The sequence below is a fragment of the Myotis myotis genome, unplaced genomic scaffold (assembly GCF_014108235.1).
Source record: "Myotis myotis isolate mMyoMyo1 unplaced genomic scaffold, mMyoMyo1.p scaffold_m19_p_2, whole genome shotgun sequence".
Lineage (NCBI taxonomy): Eukaryota > Metazoa > Chordata > Mammalia > Chiroptera > Vespertilionidae > Myotis > Myotis myotis.
Genome location: NW_023416324.1, coordinates 168,555,631 through 168,578,620, shown reverse-complemented (window position 1 = coordinate 168,578,620; position 22,990 = coordinate 168,555,631). Strand labels below are relative to the sequence as shown.

General features: G+C 38.4%; 1 pseudogene; it reads left to right on the top strand.

Annotated features, from left to right (window-relative positions):
- Positions 1-7,153: 7,153 nt before the first annotated feature.
- On the top strand, positions 7,154-8,376 carry LOC118677336 (annotated as a pseudogene).
- Positions 8,377-22,990: the final 14,614 nt, after the last annotated feature.

Sequence of the window (22,990 nt, the reverse complement as noted above, 5' to 3'; positions counted from 1 at the left end):
TCCCGGCCCCATGCATGAATTTCGTGCACTGGGCCTCTAGTTTTGATAATAAAGGAATAGAAGAACTTTGCTACCAACAACCCATTTCAGTTTGCCAAAAGTCTCAAATTATGTAGTTGAGGAAGAAGAATAAAAAGAGTGTACAGAGAAGAGTAGACCTTGTATATAAATATTTCCTAAAGAAAAGTTGTTGAAAAAAATGCATAGTAATAATAACAGTTTCTGGTTAAGAGGAAACATTTTTAAAAATTAGAATGTTTCTATATTCAGTTCATTTCCAAACAGTTACTGTAGTTAGTTCTCTAAGAAAAGTGATGCTCAAACTATCTGCCAATGAGCCATTTTATTTTTGAATATCCAGGGAGCCTCAGAAGAATTATAGACATTTAGAACACAACAGAGCATGTAACACACTCATTAGAAAGTATCACTTGATCCATTTATCTGAAGAGCTAAATAGGAAACTCAAACTGAACATGCTAAAAGTCAGATGAAGAACAAGACGAGTGCTGGTGTGGGTATTATGAAGTCCACTGCTATCTATGCATCTGCTCTCTTTATTATTTGAATTCTATGTTTATATTAAAGATTTGAGTTTTTGTATGACTTCTTTAATGTTGTGCAGTATAATTTGATCATGAGGAAAAACTCTCTTTGGGTTGGTGAAGATCGGTGCTTACGGAACCATGATCTATGTTAATAAGTTTTAATGCTGAACAAAGAAAAAATGTATTGCTAATCTAGCGATGAGATAATTAACATGCTCAAAATTCTCTAGAGAATAATTTACAAAGTTTTTACCTGCGGCCACTCAAAACATTGAAAAATATTTAAATGGGAAGACTAACTCTTTGAAATGGACTACTGGTAAAAAATCAGAAAGGTTACAAATAAACTGAACTCAGATAGTGAGCTATTTTTATCTGCTCAAGGTGATAGGAATTTCAATACTCCATTGCTTTATTGGAAGAAAAAAAAATCAAATATGATATGTTTATTTATTTTTCATTTAAGACACAAAGACATTCATAACAACTTATTTATTTTCTATTGCCAAAAACTGTGCCACATACTTGCAATTAATTTATAATTTAGTACCATGTTTTTAAACATCTTTCACAAGTTGTTCTTAACCAGAAATTGGACATCATCTTTTAAAATATTGTACATATTTGGGGCCCATCCAGATTATTAAATCTCCCCAAATGATTCAGATGTGTAATCTTGTAAAGGATAACTGCCTTAAGTACCCTTATAATATTTGCAAATGCTTCAATGAAAAATCAAAGATGACATTGTAAATTTGGAGGGAAAAGGTAAAAACAAGTTCTAGACTTTTTTTATAAAGTGAAAAACTTAAAACTCATTGTCAAATACTGGGATTTGAGTTCTTTATTTTTTACATCTTATTATAAAATTATTTAATCTATACAAATAATAGCTTAGGGCTGTCATGACCAGGACGGACTATCCAACAGTGGGGCCCTGGCCGCCGAGGCATGCAGGCGGGAAGGGTCTGTGGGCTCTGGGCCTCCAAGGCGCAGTGGTGGCGACAAGGGTCTGTGAGCCCTGGGCATTTGAGGCGCGGTGGTCGTGGTGGTGGTTTCGGCAGCAGCAGCGGCTGAGGCGAGAAGGGTCTTTAACCTCGGGCCACTGAGGCATGCAGGTGGGAAGGGTCTGTGGGCTCTGGGCCGTGTGGTGTGGCGGTGGCAAGAACAGTCTGTGAGCCCTGGGTCTTCAAGGTGCAGCAGTGGCAAGAAGGGTCTTTAACCTCGGGGCCACGGAGGCGCGGAGGCGAGAAGGGTCTGTGGGCTCTAGGCCACTGGGGTGTGGTGGCAAGAAGGGCCTGTGGGTCCCGGGCCGCCAGGGTGCTGCAGAACCCTGGGTCTCTCGCTTTCGGGGGTGTGGCCAGCCTTCAAACTGGACCATGACAGGAGGGAAGAGGGAGCCCTATTCCTCGCAGAATCCACTGTTGGGAGGAAGGAGCCTGCCTGCCTGATCGCCCCTAACACTCAGCCTGCCTGCCTGCCTGCTGGAGGAGGGTTCACGGATTGCAAGAGGGTGTAGGCCAGGCTGAGGGAACCCCTCCCCATGCATAAATTTCATATACCGGGCCGCTGGTATATGATAAAAACAAAATACAGACAGTAAAATTATAAAAATAATGTAGTTACTCAATTGGCTAGCCAAAGGATACTAGAACCATAGTATTTATTACATCCATGTTATCAGTCATTTAAAATAGGATAAAGTGTTAAAGGTATAACAAAGGCTGTACGCAAAGACAATTAGATGATTTTTTAGAAGAACCAAAAGAAACAAAAGGGAGAATAAACAAGCCCATTTACTAATTTACAAAACTCAGTAATGTAAAAGAGAAAGAAGACATGTAAAAATTCTCAAATATTAAACTGTACAGCTAAAATGTGGGTGAGTGCCAGAGTTTGGGAATAAAATAGTATGATTCTTTCTATTATAAAGACTCTTAATATAGTGAAAAAATGTTATATTAGGGTCAGAAGACCTGAATTGGAGTATCAGTTCTTCTATTTACTGTGTAACTTTCAATCAGACATTTTTGCTCTCAAGTTCTCAATTTCTGCATCTATAAAATGGGAATAATATAATATCTACCTCATTGGTTTGTTATAAGGGTAAAATTATATAATAAATGTGAAACTATAAAATCTGTAAATTAAATGTTTGGTAGTGGTATCATTAATATTATTTTTATTTTATCAAAGAAAGCCAGAGGAGAAAGATGAGGACCAAGAGAAATACCTTAGCTTACTGGGGTAATAATTTCTAGATCATCTGGTCTAACTGTGATTTTTTATAACCAAAACATTAAGAAATAAACAATACAATTTCATATGACTCCAAAGGCTAAAGATTAAAATAAAATCATATACTCTGAAAGATTAAAAAGTTCAAAAATAACTTTTTGTTTTGTATTGCCATATAACAAATTACCCCATAGCAGCTTAAAACAAGCACTGAATACTTCACATTTTCTGTGACTCAGGAATTTGGAAGAGACTTAGTTGGGTAGTTCTGGTTTAGAGTTACTCTTGGAGTTGCTATCAAACTGTTGGCCAGGGCTGCTGTCATCTGAAGGCTTGACTGGGCATATAGGATCCATTCCATGTGCAGGCATCTGGAGGTTGGTAGGAACTCTCAATCCCTTGTTGTATAGACCTGTCAATAGGGCTACTTGAGTATCTCATAATATATTAGTTGTCTCTTCCCAGAGCAGGAGAGAGAGAGAGAGAGAGAGAGAGGCCTCCATGCCCTCTATAGCCTAGTCTCCAAAGTCACATATCATTACTTGTGCAATATTCTATTGGATGTTTGGCTCTATATTTTGAATGGAGAAGTATCAAATAATTTGTGGACATCCTTTAAAGCCAGGACTGTAACATAGACAGCCATTTATAGTAGGCCCTCCATATCTGCAGGTTCTTCATCCACAGATTCAATCAACTGTCATAGAAAACATTCAGAGGAAAGTAAAGCTGTATTGATGATGTGTACTATGTAGTTAGGCCTATGATGGTTATGTCTGTATTGAGCATGTACAGGTTTATTTTCCTCTCATTATTCCATAAACAATACAGTATAACAACTATTTACATAGCATTTACATTGTATTAGATAATATAAGAAGTCCAGAAATGATTTAAAGTATACAGGAAGATGTGAGTAGTTTGTATGCAAATACTACACCATTTTATATAAGGGACTTGAGTATCTGTGGATTTCATTATCTGCAGGGGTTCTGGAACTAATCTCCCTCGGGTACAGAGGGACAACTGTATTTTTCAGTTGAATAAACTGAGGTCCAGAAAAGAAAAGTAAGTGGTTCTTAACCTTCCTAACTTCATCTCTAACCTGGTAAGCTAACTTGCTACAGTGGCACCACAACTCAAAGGAGAGCTAACTGTCTTGTTTTGGCTAGAAATGTCTTCTTCCTGGTGAAAGATTATAGAATTACAGAGTATTACATCATCCACAATCCTAGTATCTCTCTGTCTGTGTCTGTTTCTCTTTTAATTCCCCTCCTACTCCCTGCTCTCCTCATCCTGTTATACTGGCAATGGGGCAAACAGATCTGAAAACTGCAAATGGATGGGATAAATGGAGCTGGACAGCACATTTCTGTTCTGGGGGTTGAGTATTGAAATAGAACTTTTATTCTGGGCTCACCTGTAAAGAGATTGGAAGTGTCTGTTTAATTTCAAAAAGTAGCTACTGTGAGAGAAAGGATGAACAGGCAACTGCTTTCTCTGGAGTCACAAATTTTGTGCACCGGGTCTCTAGTGGTTATAATTTAATCATCAAGTCATTTCTCCTGGACATCTCAGACTTCTGAGACCTCAAAATGGGTAGAGTTGAACTAGAAATCCTGTAAGATGTTATAATTCTATTTACTATAATTCTATTCCTCTTTGGTTCATCTTTGTCCTTCCGCTCAGATACACACCAACATCCAGATTCTAGGAACATAGGAAGAACTTTTAAAAGGTGCAGTACTTCTACTCAGGACTCATAAGCAATGCTTTTGTCTGTTTAGACCTAGTTCTTATAACATGCACTTCTCACTTCTAGAGCTAACAGCTAACTTCTGTTCTCCCGTATCTGTTTTCTGTCACTGTCGGGGGCCAGTAGCTGTGAGAAGATGCATTAAGCTTACACAAAGCTTGTTCATAGTTGAAATCTGGTGCCTTTATTTTCTCTAAACCAATTTTAGTCTTAATTTCCAAGCTCACTATTTTGTACATTACACTTACCTTCTTAGGTTTTATGCCCTTATATTTTATCCATACAAACCCCAAGCAACCTTCCTATTGTAATAGATACCCATGTATTTCATCATGCCAAGTAAATAAATAAGTAATGGAGCCTGGTTTTGGAATTACATGCAAAATCTCTGGAATTAAGATGTCTGAGTTCTAATCCAAACTCTAATTCTTTTGTTACGAGACCTTCATTAAAGCAATAATTGTACCACAGCTTCCCCATCAATACAATTTAAGAATCACTATGTGTTTTCCTTACATTCATGGAGTTGGTATAATAATAATAAAGCAAGACTTTCCTATGTTTTTCAAGGTACTGCTCAGGATTCCTTCGAAGTAATTCAAAGTAAGATGTTTAGGGAATTTGATCCTTCATAACTGTATAAGATGCTGGTGGAATTGCACAAAATTTTTAAAAATCTAAGAGATCTCTCCTCCCACTCATTCTAAGTCAATTGCTTGCCAACTGTTATGGATCTTACTTCCAAAATGTCTTTCAGAGTCCTTAAGAATTCTAAGAATTCAATCTACATAAACAATAAGCACTCTATTTTCTAAACATGCCCTATACTTTTATGCCCTATATGCCTTTGCTAATGTTACTTATGCTTAGAATGCCTGCTCTTCTTCCCCTCCACCTACAAACCTAAGAACTCTTTCAATGCTTCACATTCAGCTCAAATGTTTTCAAGCTATGGAGCTTTCCCATGCAGAGTCAGATACTCCTTCCTATGTACTTGTATTTGTCACTATACTTCTCGCTGTTGTTTTTAATTATAAATTTTTATAAATCTCTTATACCTGATATTCTGTAAGCTTCCATGGACAGATAACTATATATTGAATCTCTAATTTGAGCACTTGGCACTATGGCCAGCACACAACTGGGTTTTTTTATTAATGCTCCCTTAAATAAATTATCATGGCATGTGAACAAAGTAATAGAGCTTTGCTTCTTTCTTCCATCTCCCCTTCATTATAGATGCAATAATTTTAAAGCATCATTTTAAACTTGCTCAACACTGCATAAAATGAATTCTAATACTGAATCCTGGGGCTCCCAATACCACACCCAGCACCACTAAATTTAGCCTTTGGCATTGCTTGAGGACAGATGATCCATGACTAAGTAGGGGTGGAAAGAGCCCCAGCTGTGCCATGCCTGGCCTAGCTGCCACCCTCACACTAAGCACTCCCATTTCTGCTCCACTCAATTTGCAATAACAGCTGATGCTGGAATCAGCATCATGCTCATGGGCAGATGTTCTGTTTGTGAGCTTGCTATTAAATAGACACAAAATAACAGTGATAAACATTCTCTACCTATAGTGTACCACAGAGTATTTTGGGCTAAGGGATTCTGAAAAAAAGGAAACCTGTTTATTGTTTCAAAATCCAAATGACATTGAAAAAATAAAGTACTGTACTGATTCAGGGTCAGTTGGTAATTAAAAGATCAGTTCTTTCATTGCAGTGTTATTTACAATAGCTAAGATTTGGAAGCAGCTCAAGTGTCCATCAGTAGATGAGTGGATAAAACAGCTATGCTTACTTATAGAATGGAATACAACTCTGCTGTAAAAAAATAATAATAATACAAGTTTACCCTTTGTGACAGCATGGATGGATCTGGAGTGCATTATGTTAAGTGAAATAAGCCAGTCAGACAAAGACAAGTACCATATGATTTCACTCATATGTGGAATTCAATGAACAGACTGAACTAACAAGCCAAACAGAGACAGATTCAGAGAGAACAGGCTGGCAGTTCTGGGTTTGGGAGGTTGATCATGGAGGTGGAAGGATTGAGAAAAAAAGAAAAAAAGAGAGAGGGAGAGAGAAAAAACTCATGGACGCCAACAACAGTGTGGTGATTGGGAAGGGAATTGGGGTAATGGTGAAGGGGGTGGGTATGGAGGTAGAAGAGTATATAGGGGGTTAAATGGTGATTTTAAAACATAAAATAAAATAAAGAAAAAAGAGATTGAAAAAATAGAAAGAGAGAGAGGGACAGAGAGACACAGAGAGAGACAAGGACACAGAGAGACACACAGAGAGATAAGTTCTTTCAAGTTGCCAGAGCTTGGTGCAGGCCCTTCTCCCACCCCGAGCTGGCGCGCGCGCGCACACACACACACACACACACACACACACACACACACCACTCTGCCTTCCTTCCCTCCACGCCTCGCTCAGCCCTCCCCTTTCTCCCTCTCAGAACCTTCCTGACCTGCACTCAGACCTCACTGCTCTAGCTTCGGGAGCATGTCCCACTCTAGAAGCGTGTGATCAGCAGCAGAGAAAAATATTACCTATTTTCTTGCCCATACACACTTTGAGTTGAGCAAAAAGTTTTAATTTGAACCATGAGGGAAATGGTGCAGGTCCAGGACAATGACTGTGGCAACCAAGTTCTGGGAGGTGATCAGTATGAACATGGCATGGACCTCACCAGCATCTACCATGGGGAGAGAAACCTGCAGCCGGATTGCAGCTCCGTATATTACAGTGAAGCCACAGGTGGGAACTATGCTCCTCCTGTCATCTTGGTGGATCTAGAACCCAAGACCATGGACTATATTTGCTATTCAGAGAGTGTTTAGCTGTTTGACTCAGTCCTGGATGTGGTGCAGAAGGAGGCTGACAGCTGTGACTGCCTGCAGAGCTTCCAGCTGACCCACGAGCACAGGCTCTGGAGTGGGCACCTTGCTCATCAGCAAGATTTGTGAAGAATATCCTGACTTCATCATCAACACCTTCAGTGTGGTACCTTCACCCCAAGTGTCTGACACTGTGGTTGAGCTCTACACCACTACCCAATCTGTCCATCTATTGGTAGAAAATTCTGATGATACCTACAGCATTGATAATGAGGCCCTTTATGACATCTGCTTCTGCACCCTCAAGATGACCATGCCAACCCATGGGAACCTGAACCACCTTCTCTCAGCCACCATGAGTGGTGTCACCACCTGCCTTAGCTTCCCTGCCCAGCTCAATACTGACCTCCACAAGTTGCCAGTCAACATGGTGCTCTTCCCATGCCTCCACTTCTTCATGCCTTGCTTTTCCTGTCTAACTGGCCATGAAAGCCAGCAGTACCTGGCCCTCACTGTACCCGAACTCACCCAGCAGGTATTTGATGCCGAAAACATTATAGCTGCCTGTGACCCCACCAAGGCCGATACCTCACCATGGCTGCTGTATTCCATGGGCAGATGTTCGTGAAGGAGGTGGAAGAGCAGATGCTCAGTGTGCAAAACAAGGATAGCAGCTATTTGGTGGAATGGATCCTCAACGATTCAAGACAGCTGTCTGTGACATCCCGCCTTATTGCTGAAGATGGCAGTCACCTTCACCAGCAACAGCACAGCTATCCAGGAGGTGTTCAAGTGCATCTCAGAATAGCTGGCTGTTGTGTTCCATCAGAAGCACTTCCTCCACTGGTACATGGATGTGATGGAGTTCACAGACGCTGAGAGCAACATGAACAGCCTCATCTGAGTACCAGAGTTACTAGGATGCCACCCCAGGAAAGGAGGAGGATTTCAGTGAGGAGTCTAAAGAGGAGGCCTGAGGCCATACTCTGTCACCCAGGTTTCCCAGTTCCTTCCATCTTCTTTCTCCACTGCCAGTCCCACCCCCCTCAGAATTTTCATCTCTGCCTGTCCTTGTTTTCTTTTAGGGGTGTTCTATAACTGTGCCTGGCACAAAATAGGCACTCAATAAATATTCATTGTTTGTTGAATGTCATCTCTCTCTTTCCGCTCTGGGAAATCTTATTTCTGCCATTTGGGGTAACCTTGTATTTCCTTCTGGCGCCCATTCCTCTCATCTGTCCAGTTAATATTTTCTTCTCTGTTTACAAGATAATTCTCCAAGAAGCTGAATCTCATCCAGATCCCATTTAGGGACTGTGTGCTAGAAACACCATCCTAAGCCCCCAAAAAGAAAGAAACCAGGGGTATCTGTATGGAGTGTGATTGAAAGCAGCTGTGACTTTCAGTAGAGAAACACCCAACACTTACCTTACAGGGGCAGAAGAAAGACCTAGACCTCATTCTCTTTATGCCCATCAATCTCTAACGAATGTATAAAAAGTTATGTACTGTCACCTAAATATTGGAGTCATTCCACATAGGAGAGAGGACAGGACACCCTCTTTCTTTTGGCTACATATCACCTCTTCTTTTGCTATTGCCTTTCCCTCTACCATTGGTTTTGTCCTAGCCTACACTTCCAATTCCTGTTTGGTATTGAACTTGATGGTTTGTGTGTTTTTTTCATATTGAAAAAATGACATTGACCTTAACCAAAAATAAATGGAAATTTTTTTTAAAAAGAGAGAGAAAAGAGAAAAGTTCTTTCACATGCCCTGCATAATATATATTTTTTTTCTCTATGGGTCAATAAAACTCTTATAAGACAATACATCTTACAGCCTTCCTCTCCATGCTATCACTACTACTGTGGTTCAGGACTCATTACCTCTCATAACAGCTTTTGAGTTGTCCTCAATGACTCCATTCTCCCCTTTCCAAACTCTTGTGTACACCAGCACCAAATCAATCTTTCTCAGAGACTCTGTGGCATCTCAGTTCCTACAAGATAAAATTTGGTTTGGTTTGTTTTACCCTGAATTTGAGGCACTCTAATTTCTGTACTGACCTGAGTTTCAGCAACTTAATATTTTCTGCTCCCATGTATGCACTCAACATTCCAATTCAACTCAGCTGACCGACCCATCCCAGTGGCCCACCAGCCAGAGGTTGGCCATTCACTCCCTCAGTAGTCCTGCAGGTCCAATCTCTAGAGAACCGTCCAGCACCAATGGACCCACGCCACTGGCACAGTCCAGACAGCACTGCCGGCCTACTGGAAGTTGGCCCCAGGCACTGTGGCTGCTTCACCTCCCTAGCCTAGACACTCTGCAAGGAGGAAACAATGTAAAAGCGGCCGCCAGGTGGCTCCCGACAACCTGCACGAATGTCAGCGGGACAGATCCAGATCCCGGGCCAGCAAGGGCATCCCACTGCCCACCCGGAGGGCTGATTGCATCTTGGCCTCCCCCAGCCCCTGGGGACCCCACCTGTGCACAGATTCATGCACCGGGCCTCTAGTAAAATATAAGGGAACAGAATGTAGTGAGAAGCTACTTCAATAAACTAAATGAGAGGTGATGGAGATGTGAATCAGCACATTAGCAAAAGAGTGGTAAGAAGTGGTTGCACACCATGCATTTTAAAAAGTTGAGCTGGCAGGATTTTCTGACATATTAGATAAGAATATAACAGTATGGGAAGAGCTAAAGATAAATTCATAGTTTTGGCCCAAGCAAGTGGAAAAATGGAGTAGTAGCAGTTTTAATGAAGGGGGAAAAATAAAGATTTAGGGTGTTTTTTTAATGTTAGCATACATGTATGTTTTTCATTACCCATATTTGGATGCATGTGGACAGATAGACAGATAGAGAGGAAAAATTAAAGCTGTAGGACAGAAGAAGAAAGTCGCTGGAAGAATGTCTTTGTGTGACTTAAACCCAGTGCTTAGGTGGAAGGGTTTCCTTAAATAGCACAGACTCCAGAGAAACAGGAGTGAAGTTGGGAGGTGAGTAGACATAGTGCTGGGAATTTGAGGACTATCTTTCTGGTTCTCTTCTATTGCTTTCTAAATGGAAAAAATAATCAAGCTAATCAATCTAGAATGAGAATGGGAGGAGAGGAGTTGGGTAGTGGATATTTGAAACAAAATGGCCAGATATGAAATAATCACATAGGAAGAAAGTAAATGGTCCTGGGCAAAGTAACATTATTTCTGGGGAGCAATAAGAGTCTATTTAAGGACAACAGTCATGAAATTGCTATGAGATCAGTCAGCATGTGTGTGTGTGTGTGTGTGCGCGCGCGTGTGTGTGTGTGTGTGTGTGTGTGTGTGTGTGTGTGTGTGTTTACCACATTTGGCTGCATGTATTCAGGTGGTAAATAGGTGGAGAGATGGGTTTAACTAGGATGGGGATTAAGAATGCCTGGTACTGGCACAAGAACAGGCATATAGACCAATGGAACAGAACAGAGACCCCAGAAATCAACCCAACCCATTACACTCAATTAATATTTGATAAAAGAGGCAAAGGCATACAATGGAGTCAAGATAGTCTCTTTAATAAATGGTGTTGGAAAAATTGGACAGATACATGCAAAAAAAATGAAACTAGACCACCAACTTACACATACACAAGAAGTTCAAAAGAGATAAAATATTTAAATGTAAGTCGTGAAACCATAAAAATCCTAGAAGAAAACAGAGGCAGCAAAATCTCAGACATATATTGTAGCAATGTTTGCCCACACATATCCTAGGGCAGGAGTGGGGAATATCTGGCCGAAAGACCATCTAAGGCCCATGAAATCATTTGGTCTGGCCCTGCCAAGGCATTAAGGGGTGAGTTAATTAAATGTTTGACCAAATATAGCAGGCTAATTTTTAAGTTGATAATTTTGTGTGGCCCAAGAATGATGTTATACATATCCAAATGGCCCTTGGCAGAAAAAAAAAAAGTTCCCCCTGTCCTAAGCCAAGGGAAACAAAGGAGAAAATAAAAAAATAGGGCCACATCAAAATAAAAAGCTTCTGTACAGCAAAAGAAACCGTCAACAAAATGAAAAGGGAGCCTACTGTATGGAAGAATATATTTGCCAATGATACATCTGATAAAGGGTTAACATCCAAAAACATGGAAAGATGGGACAGACTGAGGAATCTCAGAGGAAAGGTGGGGATGGGGGGCTTGGACTAGATTAGCCATATAATTTATATACATACTAAAGGCCCGATGCATGAAATTCATGCATGGATAGGGTCCTTCAGCCTGGCCAGTGATCAGGGCCGACCTGCGGGGCACCCATTGGGCCATGGGTCGGGGGGAGGCTGCTGGCACCCGCCATGGCTGGCCTGGAGCCTGCGGGCTGGGGAAGCTCCTGCTTTGAGTGTAAGCCCCCTGGTGGTCAGTGCGCATAATAGTGACCAGTCATTCTGCCATTCAGTCGATTTGCATATTAGGCTTTTATTATATAGGATATGCATAACCCATGGACACAGACAATAGTCTGGTGAAGGCCTAGGCGGAAGTGGGGGTGGGAGGGCAGGAGTGGACTAGGAGGGGTCAATGGGAAACAAGGGGACATCTGTAATACTTTCAACAATAAAGATAAATAAATAAAAGAATGCCTGTAAAGATATGATCATGTTGATTGACTGTGAAATATAAGCCATGTAAGGAGTGAAGTGATAACATGAGGAAGTTTATGAATAATGTAAAGTTGTAGGATCAAAAGATTGGAACTCTTGGAAAGGTCAAAATATTGTTAAAATAAGGGTAGTAGATCAAGTAGGTTAGATAGGTAGGAGATGACAGACAGAGAGTAAGTGCTTGAAATTGAGATTATGAAGAAATTAAAATTATTCAGTCTCATAACATTAAAGGTAAGATAATGGAGGAAGTGGAGAGATTAAAGATAGGACACCTGGAGAGGAAGACATCAAGAAATTGAGTGGTTAAAGTATTGGAAATATACTTCATGTGGAAAAAATTTTTTTTTTGAGTCAACACGAAGTAAGGCAATACTTTTGAGGGAGTGACAGTGAGCCAGGTGTCAAAATCACAAAATGAGGGGGAAAGATCAGGAATTAGTGTATGGTTGCATTCAGGTTAGTATACATGAAATTTAAAGCTGGAAGAATTTATAAAGGAGGGAAGGATAATGGTCCAGAAGTAGCAACAAAGAGGAAGGAGGACATGTATATAACTGCCAGGTGGGTTTTATAAGGGGAATGGATATAAAACAGTGACTACGTGAGAAGGATAGAGAAGAAAAAAGTATCTTCAGGAGCAAATCAGCTTTCATCAGAGTAAAAAGAGAAGTGATAGAGAATATCAGAAATTCTGCTGAGAACTGACTGTGAGTTCCAGAGGGCTTGGTGAAAGTGGTGTACTGGGTGGAGAGGGGAAGGGAATGAGATAAATAATAGGCAAGAACCATGTTTGCATTGTAATGCAGGAGATGGAAGTGTTCTGGGATCCTTGGGTTCAGGTGTCACCTATGATGAAATTTTTCTGATTGACCCCAGAGGAGAAATGAATGGGAGATTGGATCCAGTCAAAGAGGGGATATAAAGATACCCATGAGGAGGAAAGCTTAATTCTGTTGGGATGACCAGGGAGTCGTAGGTGTTTTGTGGTTATAACTAATGCAAACAGGGACAGAGCATAATAAGATTTGAGCCAATTCCAGGAAGAAAAAGGTGGTGAGGGTGAGTGCTGGGTTTAGAGAGATGCAGAGCTCTTGTCAGGAGCACAAACAATTCTGGGGCTCTCTTGAACCATATAGATGGAAGTGTGTGGGATAAGAATCAAGCTCTGTATTTCCTTCCCTGTATATAATAATTAGTTTACATGTTTTATAGTGCCCTGCTAATAGTTCCTTGACAGCCTAAATTTTTTGTTGCTTAGTTTTTCTATACTCTCCAAGGTCTCACACTTGATAGGCACCTTATAAGCCATTTTGAAGTAATGATCAAGCCATCCTCAGTTACTATTGGACATTAACTTTTCTATTCCACACTATAATTATTAAATGTGTTATACTTGGAATGCCCAGTGTCTTTAGTGCCCTGCCCCTGCCAGAAGTGATGTTAATATGAGTTTAGCCACAACAACCTACACCCATTTCTCTGAACTATTATACTCTTTTACATTCCCCATGTCTGTCTGCACTTTTTCCTCCAATGCCCACTCCTTCACCTCCTACAACCATTTGTTCACCTTATAGACCTTTGTTCATTACTTGAGGCTGGATACACCTATCACATGTTTGACAATTGTATGACTAAGGCACCTTCTTATTTTTTTGTCAACCACAGAGCCATACCCTCTTTTTACAGGAATAGCATTCTGATTTTTCAGAGCATTCAGTTCCTTGCTTCTCTCAATCCTTGTTTGGTGTGGATGAGATCTAGAAGAGGGAATCTGATGTAATCCCATGCAATCAATACATTTTGTTCTGGCCTCATTAGTTTATAAAAGGCATATGGTCCAAATCAGTCTGAAGAAATTAAACTGGGACTACTATTGGGATTTCCAGAAAGGGAAATGATCTTTTGACGGGGTAACAGAGGTTAAGAGGTGCTAAGACCCTTTTTTTCTTTGTGGGAAGAGATCACCTGAGTGAAGCCAACAGAGAGAAAAAAGAGGAGCCAAGAGATAAAGAGAGCATGACTCCTGAAGACTTATTTTGAGTTCCTGTATTGAGCAATATCTAAGGCATTTTCTATCACTGGGCTTTTCCATCATGTAAGCCAATAAATTTCTTTTTTCCGCCCTTAAGACAGTTGGAGTGGGTATCTTCCATTTATAAATAAAATAACCATAACTAAAACAATCACTACATATAATGGAGAGTCAGAAGTCCTGTCCAAACTCCTAAGAATTATTGGGCCTCCCAGGACCCATAACAGGAACAATGAATCTCTTAGACAGTGGTGAGGAAAGACCTTGTCTAGGACCATTCTCAGCTGTTACCCTCTATTTATGCTACCCATATGATGAATAGAAGCAGTCAGGCCATCAATGCAGAGAGAATTAGCCAAAGATAATTAAGGGGACATTTTTCTTCCTTGTGAGAGCTATCCAAAGTCTACAGTTAAAGGTTTATTCAATTATGACAGTTCCCATATTCAATACAAGTCACATAATCTAAAGACAATACCTGCCCTTGAGAGAAACAAGAAAAGTTTTAAATCAAAATATTACAAAGGAAGTCTGCTTTTTTTACATTTTATCAAATGTAAAATGCTTACCCTCAGGAAGAGATTTCAACATATTTTATTCAGGAACTTCACATTTTAATTCAGAACTATAAATCAATTAATTAATACGTTATTGTTACCTCAGCAACAACCCGGAGCAGAACAGAGAAGGGTTACACAGAAAGGGCAAAGAGAAAATGTCTTCAATTTTGAAATTATTAATTAACTTCCAAGGTTGAAAATACATTAAAGGCATATCATGTTAGTTATTTTTGTGTTAACACATTAGTTTTTTTAAAATTATTGATTTATCTTATTAACATTTGTTAATAAGATTATATAGGTTTCAAGTGTGCAATTCTATAAAAGATCATCTGTATATTCTATTGTGTATTCACCATTCAAAGTCAAGTCTCCTTTCATCACCATTTACTCCCCCTTTACCCTCTTCTACCTCCCCCTACCTCTTTTTCCCTCCTATAATCATCATACTTTTGTTTGATTAATCCCTTCACTTTTTCACCCAGCTCCCATTTCCGATCCTGTGACAGTTGTCAATCTGCTGTCTGTATCCTTAAGTCTGTTTCTATTTTGTTTGTTATTTTATTTTGTTCATTAGATTCCACATATAAGTGAAATCATATGGTCTTGTCTTTCTCTGACTGGCTTATTTCACTTAGCATAACACTCTCCAGGCCCATCCCTGCTGCCACAAAAGGTAAGCTTTCCTTCTTTTTTATTGTGTAAATGTGCCACAGCTTTTTTATCCACTCATCTACTGATGGGCGTTTGGGCCTCTTCCAACACATTATCTTTTAGAATTAAAAGAGAAGATAAAAGTAAAACAATTTTTTCCTCTGGAGTATAGTATGATCATAAACAACACTGTGTCCATAGCTACACTGTTTTGCCACACACACCTTTTCTTGGAACATCCTCAGCTAGATATCTGCATTCAAAATCATTGAGGGAATTACGTTAATTGCATGAAACAGGCCACAGTGATCAGCCATCAAGCTCAATTAAACACAGACAGCAACCATCACTTGAAGTACATTTCTGATGGTTTACAATGATAAAACTATATGAAATAAACACACAAAAAACATAGCTATGTACTTTATAAATAGTTATATTTATTGGGTGTTTTTCTTTTAAAGAATAAAACAAGAAAATATTTTATTTACATCGTTCTTTTCAATTTCTCTGACGTTGGAATTTGCTGTAAAGTTCTGTGTTGGGAAGCAGCAGAGGCCTGGCAAGAGAGAGAGGGAGATAAGGGTAGTAAGATTTACCTTTTCTCACTCACATACATGATGCCATTCAGTCACCCTCAAGACAACAAGAAGCTGGTATAATTACTCCCATTTCCAAAAGAGATAACTAAGATTCAGAAAATAAAACGTACTTGCTCAAGATTAAACAGCTCTAAAGTGGCAGAACTAGCATTCTGAAACCAGAGAAACCTGGCTCCAAAGAGTAAGTTTTCTTCACAAATCAGGCTGCCTCCTACCATTTCAAATCAACACAACTCAAATGACTGATGATATTTTTGGCACCATTGATATAGTATAATAATAAAGTACAATCAAGAATGGCTTGATGATTAATAAGCTTTATTATTTTGTCATTACAAATCACAGATTATAATAACAATACATAGATGGTTCTTATGAATCAAAATACGACTTTCTGTTATGCTATGACAATAGCAACAGCAGTAACTCCCATTTATATAACATTTTAGCGTTTCAAAATATTTCCACTATCTTCTTATGATTCTGTTTTTATAACAACCTGTGAAGGAAGCTGAGCCAATTTTATTCTCATTACTTGAAAGTTGAGGAAATTGAGGAATAGAAAAACATTTGCACAAGCCAAATGAACAAAGAGCCATTTAAATGAACATAGGCCGTTGATTCATTGATGTAGTCACTCTTTCAAAAAATAATTTGGCATATCTATTATGTGCAGCTAACTTTTATTTCTTAAGTGATATACAAGCTACTTTTCATTTCATCACTTTGACACTTATATTACAGAGTATATTAAATATGTTAATAACAGGGGCGACCAGGCCTAACATCTTTTCAAGTCCCAGCCAACTGCCTTTTCTAGCAGAAGCTGACTTAGGCTGTTCTTTGAGTGAGCTCACTAATTTAGACTGGCGCAAGAGCAGAAAATTCATAAACTGGCTGCTAAGATATGATGTGGTTTAGCATAAAATATCTGCTCACAGGTTATGGCTATTGAATAGGCAGACAATCCAAAAAAGGCAGAGACTGAGGGAATAAAAGAGCCAGACTTCTGGGCTAAAGAATAGACTTAATAGAGCACAAACTCGTGATCTTATTCCAAATACAAAGTAATACTAGCTAATATATTTTAAATAAATTAAAAAAAAAACAGTCAAATAGGCTATGAAACAAGAAAGGGAAATATCCAGATGCCAGAAGTGAAAAATACTCACAGATCCTTAGCAATGAGCAAGAGCTGAAGCATGTGACTCTGGGAGTCTAAGGATATATGCATTAGTGGCTTGAGTTTTCACTGCTACATACAAAAATTGGTCAAGACTTCAGTCCCCAAATAAAGTGAGAACTATAGCTGGACTCAGTATAAATCAGAAGCTAAATAAGTGCTGTTCCGTATATATGTACAATCATAAAATCTCTGTCTAGTGAGTAATAGCTCCTGAGGCAATAGGCAAGAACCAAGTCACCAATAAAAGAGTGAGCTCTTAATCCTATTTTGTGTGCAGCCCAAATTTATACCAGCTGATACCTATTTGGAAGACCCCCAAGTAGAAAAACTGCTGTCAAAATTGAAACCAAAGGGGATATCTGTAATACTTTCAACCATATTTTTTAAAGACTGAAACCAGCCCACCCATAGGGCCTATGCAGATGTAACTATGCTGATAGAGGAACCTCTAGTACACAGAATGTGAACAAATTCCCTAGAAAGTTGGCCACTGAAGATTTTCTTCCAGACCTGAAAAGTACTAGTATAAAGGCAGACAACATCCTCACAGATGGGAAGTATGCCTGTATGGGATCACAGGAAAGGAAGAAACTTTTAAAGTAGTGTGTTTATGTGTATAAAGTGATCCAAAGGAAAAAAATCAAAGCTATAAAAAGGAAAAAGAACAGAAATTTATAAAACAAAAATAAGTAGTTTTGACCATCAGTGAACTTATATTATCAGAAAAAAATGAGGCTAGCTGACTTTGGGAATACTGTTATTAAAATGCTGAGGGGAAAAATAAAATTGTCATCCTAATATTATATCAGGTAAACCATAATTCAAATATGTGGAAGAAATAAAAACATTTCAAGAAAAGAAAAACCCAATGCTAAGTGAAATGGAATTTATAAATAGAAATTATATTTCAGCACGGAAAAATGTAAACCTGGAAGGAGTAGTATGCAAGAAGCAAAAATGTGCAAATAATTAAATCAACATATTAATAAATAAACATAAGCATTCAATGTGAATTTTAAAATAACAGTTATTTTGTGTATGTATGTAGAAATGTGAGGTGGAATTAAAATAGTAAATAATCAGATGTAAGATTGGAGAGGAGTGTTAAAACGGTTGTTAAAGTAGACATATCTTGTTTTGGAGAAAGATAGAAATATTGTTTTATGTTTTAGAAAAATTAAACTTAACATTTTAGGTATGTTAAAATTTAATAAGCCACTAAAGGAATTTAAGTACATAATTTTTAAAGTAGTAGATTAATACAGATGGGAATATCAATGGTGCAGATAAAAAGACAATTTTATCAGTCCATTAGAAAACAGCAAAGGGACAGTGTAAAAAAGCATAATTAAGAGATCACACAAATTCAGATGATAAAAATAATGTATGCATTATGGAGATGCACATATACGCGCAGTATTTCCCCCTTATCTGCCGAAAATTTTAAATGGAAACAAACAATGCTTAAGTTTTAAATTGCATGCCGTGCTGCGTAGCAGTGTGAGGAAATCTCGCGTGGCCGGTGCAATGTGAATCATTCCTTTCCCAGCGCCTCCACGCTGCATGCACTTCCGGTCTGGTAGTCACTTAGCAGCCCACTCCCTTATCAGATGGGCTGCCGCGGTATGTCAGTGCTTGTGTTCAGGTAACCCTATTTTACTTAATAGTGGTTCAAAAATGCAGGAGTAGTGATGCTGGCGATTCAGATATGCCGAAGAGAAGACGTAAAGTGCTCCCTTAAGTGAAAAAGTGAACGTTCTCTACTTAAGAAAGAAAGCGTGTTGAGTTTGCTAAGATCTAAGGTAAGAATGGAATGTCTATGTGAAATTGTGAAAAAAAAAAATGGATTAACAAGGGTGAGGGCAGCACATTAAGGTCTTTTTAGGGAGGAAGACTACATTTCCATAACTTTTACAGTCCGGTATATTGTTACATTTTATTGTTAGTTTTTTGTTATTAATCTCTTACCGTGCCTAATTTGTAGATTAAATTTTATCTTAGGTATCTATATATCAGAAAAAAATAGCATATATATGGTTAGGTACTCTATGGTTTCAGGTAGCCACTGGGGCAGCGGTTCTCAACCTGTGGGTCGCGACCCCTTTGGGGGTCGAACGACCCTTTCATCCTGCATATCAGATATTTACATTACGATTCATAACAGTAGCAACATTACAGTTATGAAGTAGCAACGAAAATAATTTTATGGTTGGGTCACAACATGAGGAACTGTATTTAAAGGGCCAGAAGGTTGAGAACCACTGCCTGGGGGATCTTGGAATGTACAGTGGGGCCTTGACTTACTAGTTTAATTTGTCGGAGACCGAGCTCGATAAGGAGCTTGTTAAGGAGCTCGTTAACTCAAATTACTCTATCAACTCAAGGCAAAAAATCGGCGGAGAGACAGCTGGTATCTCAAAAAACTCGTTAGTCGGGACACTCGTAAGTCAAGGCCCCACTGTATTTCTGTCAGAGAAGGGGGGACTACTGTACATACATTGTAAGTAAAAAATTAGGAAAGGATGCACTCTAAATTCTTATTAGTGGCTCCTCTGGAAAGGATGAAGAGAAATGGGACCCAGAATGAGTAAAAAAGAGTTCAACTTTATCTGGAGTATTTTGTTTCTTTTAGGAAAGAAGAAGAGATTTGAAACAAATATAACAATGTTATTAGTTGTCAAGTGTGAGTGCTGAGTACATGGGTATTTTAAATAACATGTTAGTGCTTTTAATGTTTTTAATGTCTCCTTTTTCTTCTGAGAAGCAGTAAATGCATAATAGTAGCAGATTAATGAGGTGAAGGTCAATAACTCCTGCTTCTAGATGCCTATTGGTAACCCCACACCTAGGGTTTCCAATAAATATTGGAAACAAATATTCCAGGTTCCTTTGCACACTTTCAGCATTTACTGACACATCATTAAAATAAACTCACTTTGCTTAAGAGGTCTTCATTGCATTTCATTTAAAAAACTTAACTGCACATATTCACATTTAGGTCCAAGAAACCATAATGGTGGGTTTGAAAAAAATCAATATTGGCATATATACATAAATTTGATCTGATTTGATTTCATCTCATTTGATTCAATTCAATTTATTTCACATATGTTCACTTAAGCAGGCACTAAACTAGATATGGTGAATATAAAGATGTGTAAAGCATGAATCTGATCTTCAAGGTTCTTCGATTGGTTGAGTTGATAAATAAGGGAAAAATAATTACAATACAAAGTAACAGATACAAGAATAGAAGAAGAAAAGCAGGTGCATGGGAAAGAGAATTACTTCCACCTGGCCATGGTAAAAGAGGTTTACTCATAGAGACCAGGATATCAGAGTGGTGATTTGAAGATTGATTAGGGATTTAGTGAAGACTATCTGTTTCACTCAAAATGCTGATTTAGTTACAATTAAAATATTCAAAAGGAAGAATCCATATGATCATAAAATCCACATTTTTTCCCAGTGGGCCTATATGACACTGAGGATCTTAGAAAGAAGCAGTCCTCCACCAGTATTGGCTTTGTGCAGTAGTGCCTCAGAGACTCTCAGATTCCTCAGATATGCTGATGAGAACTGATTTTCTAATTCATTTGCAGAATTATGTTTATTTTATTTATTTAAGTGAGCAATAGTAGCTCTAGCCAATTTGGCTCAGTGGATAGAGCATTGGCCTGCAGACTAAAGGGTGCCAGGGTTTGATTCTGGTCAAAGAGACATGCTTCCTTTGCAGGCTCCTCCCTGGCCCAGGCCCTGGTCGGGCTCCTGCAGGAGGCAACCAATGGATGTGTTTCTCTCACAAAGATATTTCTCTCTGCTTTTCCCTCTTTCTTCCACTCTCTCAAAAAAATCAATGGAAAAATATCCTCGAGTGAGGGATAAAAGAAAATTAGCAATTCTATGTTTTAATTTTCACTGTTTTGAATACGATGTCTTTGATTATAAATACGATATTTTTTTCCAAAATTGGCTTAACCAATAAAGAAATGCATTGATTCACTTAAAACTGGATATATATATATATATATATATATATATATATATATATATATATATAAAAGCCAAGTGACTGGAATGATCGCACTGCAGTGGCCAACCAGCCCGATCAGGGCCCCGATGGGCCCCCCAACCTCCCACGCGGCCCCTCCCCCCTGCCAGCCTGGCCCTGATCAACCCCCATCGGGGCAGGTGGCCTGATTCTACCCATGCACGAATTCATGCACCGGGCCTCTAGTGTAGAAATAAAGCAGAACCCAGTGAGGTATAACTAATGGTTTCATTGTGCAAACAAGTGTCTTGCATAGATACCTACTGTCTCTTAACTTTGCTGTTCTAAGTCTTGGCTTCAATCTAACACTGCAGTCCTTACTCATGAATATTATAACTATGGAAGTTCCCAGCATTTGCTCCAATCACATTAACATCCAGAGGAAATAAGGGTTCTGTCTCTTTCTTATTAGGTGCATAAATTTGAGATTGTTATATCTTCTTAACTGATTTTTTTCTCATAATATGTGTCTCTTTATCTTCAGTAATGCTTTATATTTTAAGGCCTACTTTATCTGATATTAATATAGTCACATCCACTTTCTTATATTTAGTGTTGTGTAAAGTATTTTTATTTTTTACTCTATTATTTTCAACCTCTCTATGCTCTATATTTAAAGTGTGTCTCTTGTAAAAAGCTTATGGTTGGGTCTTTTAAAAATCCAGTTTGACAGTCTTTGCCTTTTATTTGAAGTGCTTAGCTCATTTTCATGTAATGCAGTAATTTATATATATTTTTCCACTTATCCTATTTATTCTTTGTTCCTCAACTCTTTCTTCCCTACCTTTTTCTTGGGGGGTGAGGGGTTGGAAAGTGAATCCCATTTTAAGTATTCCTTTTCATCCTCCATATGTGATTTTTAGCTAAACAATTTTGTTATATTTTATTTGTTGCTCTAGAGATTACAATAAATATATTTAAGTATTCACAGTTCACTTTCAAGTAATATTATGGAATATTACTTTATAGAATCCTAACATAATTACATTTTTGCCTCCTACCACTCATATTCCAGTTGTCTTACATTCTACTTCCACATAAGATATATGTCATATTATACTGTTATTTAAATAGTTAATAGTGCTTTAAACTTAAAACATTAAGATACTTTATGAAAACAAGATACTTTAGGCCTGGCTGGTTTGACTCAGTGGAGAGAGTGTTGGTCTGTGAACCCAAGGGTCCCAGGTTCAATTCCAGTCAAGGGCTCGTGCTTGGGTTGCGGGCTCATTCCAAGGTGCAGGAGGCAGCCGATCAATGATTCTCTCTCATCATTGGTGTTTCTATCTCTCTCTCTTCCTCTCTGAAATCAATAAAATTATATTTTTTAAAAATGAGATACTTTATAAGAGAGTCTGTTTATGTTTACTTAGATATTTATCTGTTTTGATGTTCTTTATTTCTTCCTGCCCACCCAGAGTTCCATCTGGTATCTTTTCTTTATCAGCCTAATTTCAGTTAGCATTTTGAAAAGTTGTTAATAGTGTAGGTCAGCTGGAAAAAAATTCTCTCAGATTTTGTTTATTTGAGAATGTCTTTATTTTAAAGGGTATTTTTACTGAGTAGAGAATTCAAGGTAGACAATTTGGGTTTGTTGATCTTTAACACTTTACAAACGTCTTTCTGGTGAGAAGACAGAAGTCATTTGTATGGCTACTATCCTCTCTGCAATATGTGTTTTCTCTTTGTATAAAAAATTTAACTTATTTTGATACAATTTTCACAAATTAAAATGTGCATATTACATGGATTCATTGATGAAATTATATATTATATATATTTAGCATTTATCTTTATAAATATCAGTGTGTGTATTACTTCACCGCCCTAATCAAGATGCAGAATATTGCCA